At 41.7% G+C, this 13972-nt stretch overlaps 1 pseudogene across 1 annotated transcript; it reads right to left on the reverse strand.

Moving 5' to 3' along the window:
* Positions 1-10000: 10000 nt before the first annotated feature.
* LOC112633501 lies at positions 10001-10510 on the reverse strand (annotated as a pseudogene). Its single transcript, XR_003121538.1, has one exon. The product of XR_003121538.1 is annotated as a 40S ribosomal protein S12 pseudogene (transcript).
* Positions 10511-13972: the final 3462 nt, after the last annotated feature.

A 13972-nucleotide genomic window follows, 5' to 3' on the forward strand; every position in this document is an offset into this window, starting at 1 on the left:
GAGGGCAGGTCAAGTTTGGTGACACATGCCTGGGGAGATGCTTTGGTTAGACAGGCTTAATGGGTATCAAATATTTAAGTTTGGAGATAGCGTCTGCAAATTAGTTCATTCCCACTGGGATTCAATTCCAGCCTCTGCTCCGCAAACTGAAACCTCTGTCTTGTACTTTGTGGGTACGTGGTAAGCAAGTGGTCAAACCAAGAGAAGAATCGGGGACCGGACAATCTGTAAGCCAACCTCAGACTCAGCCCCCAGTGGAGAAACAGATGGGAGACCCCTCCAAGGGCTTCTGTCCATCCCTATTCTGCCTTGGTCCACCATCAGCCAGCTGGTCAGCCCCTTTCTCCTCTGCCTCCATGCACTAACACTTATCCCAGGCTCTTTACAGCCTGGAGTGGGATGTGTGCATTCTGGCCGATGAGTTGTATAAGCAGGTCTCCTCAAAGGCTACTAGAAAGTGAATCTTTCAGATCGAAAGACTTCAGCTTACAAAGAGAGCCTCTCGCCTATGCCCTGCCTCCTCCGTAGGATGCAGAAGAGGATCAGAGACACAACTGGAGCTGTGGCAACCATCTTAGGGTTGGAGATAACAAATTCAAGGACAGACGGCCAACCCAGAAAGGAGACTGGGAAAGGACCTAATTCCCTGATGACATTTTTATGACGTGCGGTATTTTGGTACTTCTGCCCAGACATCTTGTTAAGACAGGAGTGAATATTCTTATCCTTTTAGCTGCTATTACTTAGGGGTTTTGGAGCCAAACAGACCCTAACAAACATGCTTTTTACCTTTAGAAATCAGTCAGTCAATCAATAGTGTAAATGGTTATCTCAGCTCAGGAGGATGGGTTCCACCAGAGATTCGGGGAAAAAGCCAGTTGTCTCTGTAAGCTTGTTGTCATATCCTCCTCTGACATGTCTGGAGTCTGAGAGGCAGAGGAGACTGAGCTGGATGTTTTTGCATCTCCTTAGTTTAGAACACTGGCTACTGTTCCTGTGGGTCACGGGCATTCAAGGTCTGTGTTAAAAGCTTCAATCCCCATGCCACTATCTGGGGCTGATCTGATGCCAACTGCTCTTACTTTTCTCATCTCCTTCCCTGCACTCCGGGTACAGCCCACAGCCATCTGTGAAGGGCGCTTTGCAGGCATCATTCTTATCAATGCTTTATGCATCTGCGGGAGGCAGCAGAACCCATGCCCAGGCTGCTGCAGCTTCCCATACACAAATGCCCGCTCCTCCTTCCGGTCAGGCCCTAGGTCCTTCTCCTTTCTGCATCAACAAGCAGAATGCTGAGGCTAGCAGAGAGCACATCAATGTTTTCTTGGTTTCTCGTTATTTTGTCTCCAGCCATCCCACAGATACTAATCTTAAATTCCTAGTATATAAGAGTGAAAGGGGCTGGACGCAGGGGCTCATGCCTATAATCCCAGCACCTTGGGAGGCCGAGGCAGGCAGATCACCTGAGGTCAGGCGTTCGAGACCAGCCTAGCCAACATGGTGAAACTCCGTCTCTACTAAAAATACAAAAAATTAGCTGGGTGTGGTGGCACATGCCTGTAATCCCAGCTACTTAGGAGGCTGAGGCAGGAGAATAGCTTGAACCCAGGAGGTGGAGGTTGCAGTGAGCCAAGATTGTGCCACTGCACTCCAGCCTGAGCAATGAGAGCAAAACTCCGTCTAAAAAAAAAAAAAAGAGTGAAAGGGACTTGGCTTTAGGGAGCAGAGAGCCCAGGGCATTCATTTCACAGATGGGAAGAGTGAGGCCCAGAGAGGAAGTGGTGTTGGCCCATATTCATGCTATGATTTAGAGTCAAAGCCAGAACTAAAATCCAGCTCTCCGTGGGTATAGGATAATCTCTTAAACATAGAATAATCTCTTAAACATAAACAGATATATATACCTATATGCACATGCAAGTATAATAATCAAGTAGAAGGCTATTCCTTCTTGTTTTTTTCAGTGAGATCATAAACTGCTTGTAGTCAAGTGTGCATATGGTAGAAACTGTATTCAAATGGGGTTGATTATTTAAAGGGGCTTATTGGCTCTCATAAGTGAAAACTCTAGGGACACATCTAACTGGATCCAGAAGGCTAAGAGATCCCCTCTGGATGTTGCATCTCCAAGCTCTGCTGCTTTCCACACAGGTTGACCCACCCCGGAACTGCTAACCTCGGTCAGAGGATATGGTGCTTAGCCCCCTCCTCAGCCACCTGAACCGGAGTGGGTATGTCCTCCAAAAGAGCACTGGTGCTGTTATCAGAAGATGTGGGAAAGAGGGATTTATAACATCAGATGCCCGCCACAGTAAGGAATGTACCTTAGCATCCCTTCATTTCCCCATAGGTCCCTATAAACACTAAAAATAAAGCATACCTGACTCCCACACATGAATGAATGAATGAATGAATGAATGAATGAATGTGTGTTGAATAAGCACTCACTGAGTTGCTGATTATTAGCACTGGTGCTGCACACTTATGCTACCATCTTCAAGGACTGCCCTGTGTCTCTTCATCTTTCCCCACGCCCACCCCATGCTCTCTGCAAGATACTGGAGCAGCCCACAGGTAGGAAAGGCGGCAAGTTACCCATTTGGATTGCTCTAATGAATCAAGAAATGCCCCTGTCAAATGCTGGCCAGAAGCTGCTCTCCTAAGCACTCTCTGCTGTGTGGGAAGGCTGACTTTAGCAGCCCAAAGGGCTGTTGCACAGTTGGTAAGGCCACAGGTTGAATCTGAAAGACCTGGGTTCAGGTTCCAGCTCTGCACCTTGTTAGCTGAGGGTCCTTCTGCACATTCCCTGCCTCTCTGAGCCTCAGTGTCCTTATCAATAAGGTGAGGATAATACCAGACCCTACCTGGGAGGACTCGTGTGAGGGTCACGTGACTGTATGGCAAGCCCTTGGCTCAGTGCTTGAAACATATCCCAGAAGACCACTATTAGCTATTCTCCATCCCACAGGGGTGCTCTTAACCCATCAGCACTCAACAGGCTTATTAGACGAGCACTCACTTTGCAAGGAGCAGACCACTCCTGTCCTGGGGTGACTAGGCCACAGACACACCTTAATAATAAGGGAGACAGGGAGGGGTACCAAGTAGAAGATAAAGCAAATCCATGGGGCGATCACAGTTGATAAAGGACTTCTGCAAACGTTAACTCATTTAATCCTCACGATCATCCCATGAGAGAGAGCCTGCTTTTTTTTCCTTTGCACAGATGAGAAAAACAGGCTCAGAGAGTCTAAGTCATTTGCCTAATTCACCCAGCTAGTAAGTGACTCTAGGACCATTGCTCTTTGTGGAGCTAGAGGTGTGAGCTGAGGCAAGGACAGAGGTCGTCCACCATTCTTTCCCCCTGTCATTGCTGAGAGAAACCCATTTCTGAAGTCGTGCAACTGTGAGTGACTCAACCCACCCTCTCTGTCAGAGAGGTGGCACATACGTCCTGTGTCCAACCACCAATCTGAGTGCCCCACCTCCCAGCCACAGAGACTGGAGCATGGACAGGTACATGGCCACACAGGGCCAATCCAAACCTCCCAGGAACCTCATGGAACTGAACCCCCAAACTTCCTACTCAGTTAGCCCCACTTCTCCCTGGAGAGGAACCTGTATGATTCCCTGGAAAAGAATTCACGGCATCTGTGAAACAGGACACAGATACACATGTAGCCAGATGCTGGGCTGCCTTTTACAGCCTCCTCTTCGCTGTTTTAAGAGCACCACTCTGCCATTTCCTGCTGTGATCTGGGACGAGTGCCTAAGTCACTCCGTGCACCCCCTTCCTCTCTGCAGAGTGAGGCTAGCACTAGTGCCTTCCCGTAGGCTGCTGCGAGGGTTCAATGAGAGGATGCCTGCAGAGGGTTCAGCACAGAGCAGGGTGCGCAGGAAGCATCAATAGCTGTCAGCTGCTGTGATCTTTTTATCTTACCCAGGCCTGCCTGCATCTCGTCACTTGTCACCCAGGTTATAATCAGCACCTAAAAGCTTCTGTTCTCTCAGCATGTATTTGTCTCTTTACTGTTGGACCAGCTGGGGGAAGGGCTGCAATCATTGAGTCCCCAGAGGCTCGCTTCCCTAGCTCCTCCCCATTCCAAAGGGGATAGATAAAAATTTAAAATGATCCCAGCTGCCATCCTTTGAGGAGGGCCTCCTTGGCTTCCTTTCTCCAAAGCATTCTCACCAAATGGCACCTCTCAGAGGGCCCCGAGCTGAGGCACCAACCACGGCTTTCAGTGATCATTCACAAAAGTCCTCCTGGAACTGGGACCGTTCCCTGCTGATCCTAATTCATCAGAGATGTTGTTTACATTTTTACCTTCCTCGGACTATGTGTTCTGGAGCCCTCAAAATAAAGCCTTTTTGGCATTCCATCAGTAAGGATTTCTCAATAGCTATGAACAGAAGCCAATTCTGGAAAACCTAAGTGAAAAAAAAAAAAAAATTGTACTGAGAGAACGTGAGCCTAGCAGCACTATTCACAACAGCCAAAAGGTAGAAACAACCCAAATGGCCATCAGCTGATGAATGGTTACATAAAATATGGTCTATCCATACAAGGGAATATTCTCCAGCCTGAGAAAGGAATGAAGCATTAACACAGGCTGCAACGCAAATGACCCTCAAACACCATTTGTTAACTAAAAGAAACCAGATGCAAAAATTCATGTATTGTATGATTCCATTTACATGTAATATCCAGAATTGGTACATCCATAGAGACAGAAAGCAGTTTTGTGGTTGCCAGGGACTGGGGAGAGACAGGAAGAGGAAGCGATTGTTTCACGGGTAGGGGGTTTCCTTTCCGGGTGATGATAATGTTTTGGAAAGGGATAGAAGTGCTGGTTGCACAGTGAATATACTAAATGCCACTGAATTGTACGCTTTACAATGGTTAGTGTAATGTCATGAATTTTACCATAATTTTTCAGAAAAAGAAAGATTAAAGTGTTAAGATTAAAAAAAATAAATAAAAGGAATATGGGCTGGCCCAAAAGATGAAAGGAAAGCTAAAAAGCCAGGTTTGGGAAAGGGCAGGAACCAGGGCAACCCCGTGGTCCTGGGTAGTGTGGGTGGAGAGTCTGCTAGGCTTCATCCTGCCTCAGGCAGTACCCGCCATTTTTAATCCTTGAGTCAAAGACTCAAGGGCCTCAGTTCCAGGCCCAGCTCTTGACAGGAGAGGGCAGGAAGCCTGGACCAACGGTCCAGCTGCACAAGAGAGATGGGAAAATTCATATTTTGTTGTCAAAAGAAGGGAGACAGTGGCTGGGAAGACAAAAATACATGAATTTGCGAGGAAGGAAGCTGGAGATATGAGCTGAAGCAGGAATAGAGGTCATCCGCCCTCCTTTCCCCCGTCATTGCTCAGAGGAACACATTTCTGAAAAAAATGTCATTCAATAGCTGCCCTATTGCCCTTGTGCAACTGTGAGTGACTCAACGCACCCTCTCCATCAGACAGGTGGCATATGGCCCCCGTCCATCCAATCACCAATCAGAGTGCCCCATCTCCCAGCCACAGAAACTGGGTCATGGATGGGTACATAACCCAGACGGGCCCAATCCAATCCTCGCAGGAACTTCATGGGAAGACCCCTCTTTCTGCAGGAGGCCCCCACTACCATCTGCAGTGGAGTCGGAGCGGGAGAGCGGTGTCAGATCCATCTGAGCCAAGTGGACTAAGAGTGAGGAAGGGGAGGTTTCCCACACATACACACCAAAAAAAAAAAAAAAAAAAAACCAAGATGCTATTTCCAGAAGAAGGAATGTGAGCTAGGTTGGTCAAAACAACAGATGGTCATTGCAGACATTGCCATCAGGAGGTTCATGGGACTGTGCTGACCTGCTGCCAATATCAGATCATGGGTCCCCTGGTGGTCCCCAATTACCCAGACCACTTAACCCTCAATTCCCAGCTTCTGGAAGGGGGGAGTCCAGGTCAGCAGGTGATTCAAGGATTCCCCAGTTGAAGCATAGAGTATTTGAATTAGCCCCCCAGGTTGGATGCAGCACTCAGATTATTTAAATTGTATTTGCAACTCACGGCTATCTTGCTGACGCTGTAATTATTTTGTCAGGATGCTTATTTAGCGCCAGGCTTTGCTTTCCCCCAGCGGCCTCCCTAGGGCTTGGTTCTGAACAGAAGGTTGGATGTAGATTAGCCAGAAGCAGCAGGACTGCAATGGTGCAGCAGCCGAAGCTGCTGTGCGGTGAATGCTAGATGAGGCTTCAGGGTCTCTCTCGGCTGGGTCACCTCCGTCACCTGCTTACCTCCAGCAAATCTTGTTGGAAATGACTTGCTACTGCCCAAGTATAGATAGTCAGCCCCACCACCTCTCAAGCCAACCCAGCACCTGGGCCTGTCTATTCTTCTTCCTAAACCTTTCTCAAACTCCATCTTTTTCTCACGCATTCTTTTCTCGGCTACAATTCCTGTATCTCCTCTGAGCATCCATCTCAGCATTCTCTGTTCCTCCACTCTTGACTATCCAGAAGCCATTGTTATCTCTTCAAGGATCAAATCTGACCCTATTATCCACTCCCTTCACCCATTAATATCCTTCGATAGCTCCCTATTGCCCTCAGAAAAAACTCCAGTCTCCCAGCCTCCTTGGCATTGTTTAGAGGAACCTACATGATTCAGCTACTACCTAACTCTTGTACCTTTCTGTTACTCTCTCACAATGAACTCTTTGGGCTCGTTAAAAGTGATGTATGTTCTCTTACCTCTATGGAGCCTTTGCATATGCTATTCCCTCTGCCTGAAATACTGTTCCCTCACTTCCTTTACCTGCTTAACTCTTCCTTTTTTCCCTATTTCTTTTTCAGCTACTGCAGATCAGTACCTGCTCAACTCTTAGTCTTCCTTCAGTTCCCATCAGAGAAACCACTGCCTGCAGGAATGTCAGGTGCCCTGTGTGAAGGGACCTTGTGGAAGGTCCCTGTGGGAAGGGACCCTGTGGGAAGGGACCTTGACCAACTTGTTCACTGTTTCCTCAGCACAGTGCTTGGCACATCAGAGCCATCCGCTAAATGTTTGCTAAATGAAATTACTTATCCAAATATTTATTATTTCTAGTTGACACTTTTAAACTTTTTGTTGATGCACAAAGCACATTTAGGAAAGTGTGAAAGTCCTAAGTGTACAGCTCACTGAATGATCACAAAGCAAGCTCACATGTGCAGCCACAACCCAGGTCAAAACTAGAACATCAAAGGGTCCCAAAAGACCTGGTAGGTCTCCTAGCAATCATTCTTTCCTGCCCCTGCTTCCAAAGGTAATCACATTATTGACCTCTCAGACAAAAATTGTTTTCCCTGTTTTAAAACTTTATATTAATAACTTCAAATTTGTATGTTTATATTTTATATTAACATTATATGAATACAATAGGACTCTTTCACGTCTGGTTTTGTTCACTTAACATTGTTTCTGAGATTTATGTATATTGTTGCAGTAGTTGTAAGTTATTTTTTTCTTGGCCATACAATATTTCACTGTGGGAATATACTATGATTTTTAATCCATTATACTATTGCTGACCATTTGGATACATTCTAGTTTGAGGATATTTATGTCTTTGGTATGCAGATATACACAATTCTGTTGAATATGTACTAGGAAAGGAAACAATGGGCCAGAAAATATTTGTATGTTTATCTTTAGCAGATACTTTAGCCAGTTTTCAAAAGTAGTTGTTTAGACTCCCAACTGCAGTGGGTGAGAGTTCCAGCTGTTTTACATCATTAGTAATGTTGGTCCTTTTAATATCAGCCATTCTGGTGGATCTGTAGTAGCATCTCATTGCAAATTTCATTTGCATTTCCCTGACAAGCATTGAGGCTGAGCATTAGTTCACTGAATATCTTCTTTCGTGAAGTTTGTTTAGATTTTTTTTCTATTCCTTTTCTTATTGCTTTGTAAAAATTCATGACATACTGTGAATATGACCCTTTTTTCAGTAATTTGTATTGCAAACACCTCACTCATTCTGATTGTCATTTTCTTAATGTGCCTTTGATGAACAAAAGTTCTTAATTTTAATGTAATCCAATGTACAGTTCTTTCATTTATGGTAAATGCTATTTGTGCTTTACTTAAGAAATCTTTTCTTGCCCCAAAGTCATAAAGATATTCTCCTATCTTCCAGTGGCTTCATTGTTTTACCTTTCATATTTAGATTTAAAATCCACCTGGGGCTGGGCACGGTGGCTCGTGCCTGTAATCCCAGCACTTCGGGAGGCCAAAGCGGGCAGATCACAAGGTCCAGATCAAGACCTCCTGGCCTACATGGTAAAACCCCATCTCTACTAAAAATACACAAATTAACTGGGCATGGTGGCAGGCGCCTGTAGTCCCAGCTACTCGGGAGGCTGAGGCAGGAGAATCGCTAGAACCCTGGAGGCGGAGGTTGCAGTGAGCTGAGATCACACCACTGCACTATAGCCTGGTGACAGAGTAAGACTCTGTCAAAAAAAAAAGAAAAGAAAAAAAGAAAAAAGAAAAGAAAAAAAGAAAGATTATTCTCATGTAGGGTCAAGTTTCACTACTTTCCTTATGGATAGCTGATTTACCCAGCTATATCTGTTGAAAAGACCACTCTTTCCCCCTCTACTCCGAAAGGCCACCTTTGTCATAAATCATGTTACTTTAGATTTGTAGGTTTGTTTCTAGAAACTTCTATTCTTTTTGGCTGGTCTCCTTGTGTATCCTTGCACAAATATTACACTCTGTTCGTTATTGTCATTTGTTAGTAAGTCTTTCCTCCAACTTTGTTCTTTCTGTGGTTGTCTTGATTGTCCCTGGACTTTTTTGTATAGATATTTTTGTATAAATTTAAGAATCAACTTATCAATTTCCACACACAAAAAAGAAAGCTGTTGAGATTGTGAGGATTGCACTGTACCTGTAGATTTGGTGAGAACTGATAGCTTTACAATATCGAACCTTCCAATTCATGAATATAGTATCTCTCTCCATTTAGTTATGTCCTTTAACATTTCTCTCCCTAACGTTTTAGAAGTTTCTGCAGAGACTCTGACATATTTTTCAGTGGATTCATGCCTAGGTATTTGATTTTTGATACTATTGTAAATAGTATTGCTTTTAAAACCTCATTCTATAATTGTTCCCCTTTGTTATATAGAAATGAGGTCAATTTTTGTATGTTAAACTTGTATCTAGGGATTTTGATAAAATTAATTTATTATTCCAATAATTTATTGGCAGATTCTTCCAGATGTTCTGATTACGCAAATATGTCATCTGTTGATCATTTTATTTCTTCCTTTCTAACTTTTATACATTTTTTGTCTGTTTTATTGCACTGACTAGGACCTTCAGTACAATGTTGTGTACCAGTCATGAGAGCAGGCATCCATTCTTTCAACATTTTACCAAGGTTTTTATAGATACACCCTATCAGACTAAGAAAGTTCCCCTCTATTCCTGGTTTGCTAAGAAAGTTCCCCTTCTACTCTTAGTTTACTAAGAATTTTTATACTAATGAATGTTGGAATTTATCAAAAGCTTTTTTCTGTTTATATTGAGATAATCAAATAATTGTATGCGTTTATAATATTAATATGGGAAATTGCATTGATGAATTTTAAATGTTAAACTATCTTTGCATTTCTAAAATATTTCCAACTGATCACAACATATTACTTTTTTTGCTTAATTTCTTGCACAAATTAACATATTACTCTTAATATATACCAGATTTTAAAATGTGTTAATATGTTTAGAGTATTTGCACCTATACTTAAAAGAGAGATTGGTCTAAAATTTTCCTTTCTTATAGTGTTCCCGTCAGATTTTGTTATCAGGGTTATAATAGCTTCCTAAACTGAGTTAGAAAGGAGTCTTTATTATCCTCTGGATTTGTCTATTTGTATTATTTCTTCCATAGATGTTTAAAAATTTTTTGCCAGAGAAGCCATCTAGACTTTTTTGAAGTTTCCTTTGTTAAATGCTTTAAATTAGATTCAATTTTTTTTTTTTTTTTGTATGCCAAAGATTTATTTCTTCACTTCTTGCATTTGAAGTACTCTTCGATAACATCCTTGGCCTGAGACTCTTTGCCAAAGTCCTTAACTACTACACAACTGCAACCAACCACTTTATGGGGTTTCCCATCTCTGTCAATTTTACAGAGGCCTACCCATTCTCCTAGTTTCTTGTTGTGGTCAACCTTAATTAGGTTGACTTGGTGTTCAGCACAAAGGGCCTCCACCAACTTGACATACATAGGCTCATCACAGTTGGATGCAAGCACACAAAGATGGGCTTGGCTCTTGTCTAAGGCTTTGGCAGCTCCGCGAATTCCACGTACTAGGCCATCGTGGATGAGGGCGGTCTTCAGCACCTCTTGTAAAGCAGTATTAATGTCCATTACACCTTCAGCAGCAATCCCTCCTTGGCCATGGCGGTGGGTTACGGGTGAAGCTGAATCTTGAACGCACCCAAGCCTCCGCCTCCGCGCTAATCGGCGGCGGCAGGGAAAGAGCAGATTCAATTTTCTTAGTAAAGGACTCTATATCTTTACTTTTTTCTTGTATCAGATTTATGATGTGTTTTTTTAAAGGAATTTGTTCATGTTATCTAAACTTACTGTCCTAAAGTTGTTCATAATATCCTCTTGTTATATTTTTTCATTTTCATTTGACCTATAGTGATACTCTTTTTAAATTCCTGATCCGGATCATTTTAGGCCTTTTCGGTTTTTCCTCATCAGTTGCTAAGGATCAAAAATTAATAAAAACGTTATTAGTCTTTTCAACAAGCTTTGGGCTTTGTGGCCTTTCCTTAGTATATTTGTTTTTAATTTCATTATTTGCTACTCCTATGATCATTATCTCCTTCTTTTTATTTTCTTTGTGTGTAAGTTGCTGCACTTTCTCAAATTTATGAAAACAGATGCTTAGATCTGATTTCTACTTTTCATTATTTTATTAATATATGTATTTAGAGCTATACATTTCCTTCTAAGTACAGTTTTAGATATCTCCAATAAGACTTTTCTCCTTTTTTTTTTTTTTTTTTTTTTTTTGAGATGGAGTTTCGCTCTTGTTTCCCAGGCTGGAGTGCAATGGCGTCACCTCGGCTTGCCACAACCTCTGCCTCCCCGGTACAAGCAATTCTCCTGCCTCAGCCTCGGGAGTAGCTGGGATTACAGGCATGCGCCACCATGCCCGGCTAATTTTGTATTTTTTTTTTCTTTTTTAGTGTTTAGGGGATCAGGGATTCTCCATATTGATCAGGCTGGTCTTGAACTCCCGACCTCAGGTGATCTGCCCATCTTAGCCTCCCAGAGTGCTGGGATTACAGGTGTGAGCCACTGTGCCCAGTCTGTTTCCCATTTTTTATGAAGGTATAATCTACATAAAATGATAATCACACTTTTTAGTGTTCAGCTCCAAGTTTTGACAGATGTATATAATTGTGTAACTACCACCATGATGAAGATAGAGAAGAGCTGTATCACTTCCCAAAAATAACCTTATGCTCCTGTATCCAGGGCAATAATTTTCTCTTTAGCTGCATCTAAGCGGCTATCAAACCCATCCACTGAGTTCTCATTTTTGTGCACTTGTTTCTGTTATAGAAATTTAATTAATCATATAATCACCATTATATGTGATCATGTATGTTGTTTCATTTGTTTTTCTATTTTTTAGTAGTTTAAAGCAGAAGGGTAAATCCAGTCCCTGCACTTCATCTTGACCAGAGTAAAAATTCTGACAAGTTTTTATATGTAATCTTTTCATTATCATTTGGTTGAAAATATATTCTAATTTCCATTGTAATTTCTTCTTTGACTCATCAGTTATTTAAAAGTGTATGGTTTATTTTCCAAACATATGGGAAATTTTCTACTTATCTTTGGATTAATTTCTAGCTTAAATATACTATAGCCAGAGAACATATTCTGTGTGATTTCAGTTCTTTGAAATTTGTTGAGACTTGCCTTATGGCCCAACATATGGTCTGCTTTGTTAAATGTTCCATCAGCTCTTCAAAATAATGTGTATTCTGTAGTTGTTGGGTGCAATGTTGTATGTATATCAATTAGGCCAACTTATTAATCATGTTGATCAAGTATTGTAAATCCTTACCTTTTTATTTCATCGGATCATATTAAAATCCCTTAATGTGATCGTGGGCTTATCTATTTTCTTTTCAGTTTTGTTGACTTTGAGATTACATTATTTGATACAAATGAATTTTAAATTGCCAAATCTTCCTTACGAATTATACTTTTTATCATTATGAAGTATCTCTTTTGCTGGGCACAGTGGCTCATGCCTGTAATCCCAGCCATTTGGGAGGCTGAGGTGGGCAGATCATCTGAGGTCGTGAGTTCGAGACCAGCCTGGCCAACATGGAGAATACAAAAAATTCTAGAATTTTTTCTAGAATTCTAGAATACTAAAAATACAAAAAATTAGCTGGGTGTGGTGGCATATACCTGTAATCCAGCTACTTGGGAGGCTGAGGCAGGACAATTACTTGAACCTGGGAGGCGGAGGTTTCTGTGAGCCGAGATGGCGCCATTGCATTCCAGCCTGGGCAATAAGAGCAAAACTCCGTCTCAAAAAAAATTAAAAAAGAAATATCACTCTTTATCTCTAGTAATATTTTTGCCTGAAAGTATACTTTGTCTGTTATTCACAAAGCTATTTTAGCTTTCTTTTAATCTATCCTTTTCTATCCATTTATTTTCAGTCTATCCTTCTGTTTATGATAGTCTTTGTAAGCAGCATATTGTTGGATTTGTTTTTCTATCCAGTCTAATAATCTTCATCTCTTAATTAAAATATGTAATTCATCTGATTTTAAATATATTATCATCTTGTTACCTTTCTTTTGTATCATCCAGTATAGGCCTTTTTCCCATCTTCATTATTTTCTTTTTGAAAATATTCAATATATATTATTACATAACACTCTCAATTATCTTATTATTTATACATTCTGTTACTGTCTTATGGATTTACCTAGAGATTGCAACATATATCCGTGATGTATCACAAAAAATAAACCTAGCCTGGGCAACATGTGAGATCCCATCTCTACAAAAAAATTTTAAAATTTGCTGGATGTGTTGGAATGCATCTGTGGTCCCAGCTACTTAGGAGGCTGAGTTGGAAGAATCACTTCTTGAGCCCAAGAAGTCGAGGCTGCAGTGAGCCATATTTGTGCCACTGCACTCCAGCCTGGGCAACAGAGCAAGACCCTATCTCAAAAAATAGTATATACATACACACACACACACACACATATACACACATTTATTTCATTCTGAATCCCTAAGTTGCATCTACACACACACATATTTATATATATACACACACACACACATACACATGCATATATATGTGCATGTGTGTGTGCTTTACCATTTGCCAGAAAACAAAAGGTCCTTGGAACACTTTAACTCCATTTACTACCTCCTAATTTAAATGTTTTTATTGTCATGTGTTTCAATTCTATGTACAGTTGACTCTTGAACAACGTGCATTTGAACTGCATAGGTCTACTTATACATAGATTTTCTTTCACTTCCGCCACCGCTGAGACAGCAAGACCAACCCCTCCTCTTCCTCTTGCTCCTCAGCCTACTCAGTGTGAAGACGGCAAGGATGAAGACCTTTATGATGATCCACACACCACTTAACAAATAGTAAATATATTTTCTCTTCCTTCTGATTTTCTTAATAACATTTTCTTTTCCCTAGCTTACTTGATTATAAGAATATGGCATATAATCCACGTAACTTGTAAAATACGTGTTAACCAACTGTTTATGTTTTCAGTAAGGCTTCTGATCAGCAATAGGCTATTAGTAGTTAAGTTTTTGAGGAATCAAAAGTTATACATGGATTTTTGGCCAGGTGCGGTAGCTCATACCTGTAATCCCAGCACTTTTGGAGGCTGAGGCGGGTGGATTGCTTGAGCCCA

This window comes from Theropithecus gelada, chromosome 10 (genome assembly GCF_003255815.1).
Source record: "Theropithecus gelada isolate Dixy chromosome 10, Tgel_1.0, whole genome shotgun sequence".
NCBI classification, from domain to species: domain Eukaryota; kingdom Metazoa; phylum Chordata; class Mammalia; order Primates; family Cercopithecidae; genus Theropithecus; species Theropithecus gelada.